Genomic DNA, 882 nt, shown 5'->3' on the forward strand with positions numbered 1-882 from the left:
TTATATAAGACACACTGCATTATATTTAGAGATTTGACATATGAAGCTTTGTCCTAAAGACACAGGTAGGCACAGAGCATTTACTTTGCCAAAGGCTCAAGGTTTTAGTTTAGAGGACCACATGTTAACAACAGGTACACTTAGTGGCTATCATATCTTCAAATGCTTTATAAGCTATTGAGACATCGGGTTCAATGGTCAACACACTCAAAGGGCTGTATTTGGTAGGCACACATGATGGTCTTGGCACTGAGGAGTCAAGCTGCTTCTCATAGATGATGTTCTGCACCATGTTGTGAACTGGAGAGTCATACTGATGCCCAACTGCCCTTGGATGGTCCCCTTTACAGTATTGGGGATTATATCTGTGTGGAGCCACAATCCAGCTATCCCACTTCAGCTGACTAAAACTAAGTCTCAAGTCATGCAGCTCACTCTCATTCTGGGGGAAAAGAAACTGTATGAAGTATTCACTCCGATTGAAAGAAGCTGGAACCAGAGGCTTCTGCAATTCTGAGCTGACGGGAAGGTCTTACTCCGTTAGCAGCCTCTTCTCCCATAGGGCAGGCAGACACCTCTCTGGTCTGTGAAGGACTTCTTTCATAGTGGAAGGAATACCACCTGTGAAAAGCCTGAGCACTTGTGTCATTCAAGTATAAAAGCAGTGGTAAAGACTTGTGTGAAATTCCTGATATTTAAGAGAAAGTCAAATGGGCACAGTGATTCATTATTCTTCAGTTGCTTCATCTAACTATAGACACAGATACGTGTACAAAGGATACATATTCAGTTTTATGAATACCCTAATCTGTAAGTACTTCTACAGCATATAATATTTCCACAGTAGGCAATAAATTTAAAATTTAAAAATTGATGTGACCT

Source organism: Molossus molossus, unplaced genomic scaffold, assembly GCF_014108415.1.
Source record: "Molossus molossus isolate mMolMol1 unplaced genomic scaffold, mMolMol1.p scaffold_m16_p_3, whole genome shotgun sequence".
Classification (NCBI taxonomy): Eukaryota; Metazoa; Chordata; class Mammalia; order Chiroptera; family Molossidae; genus Molossus; species Molossus molossus.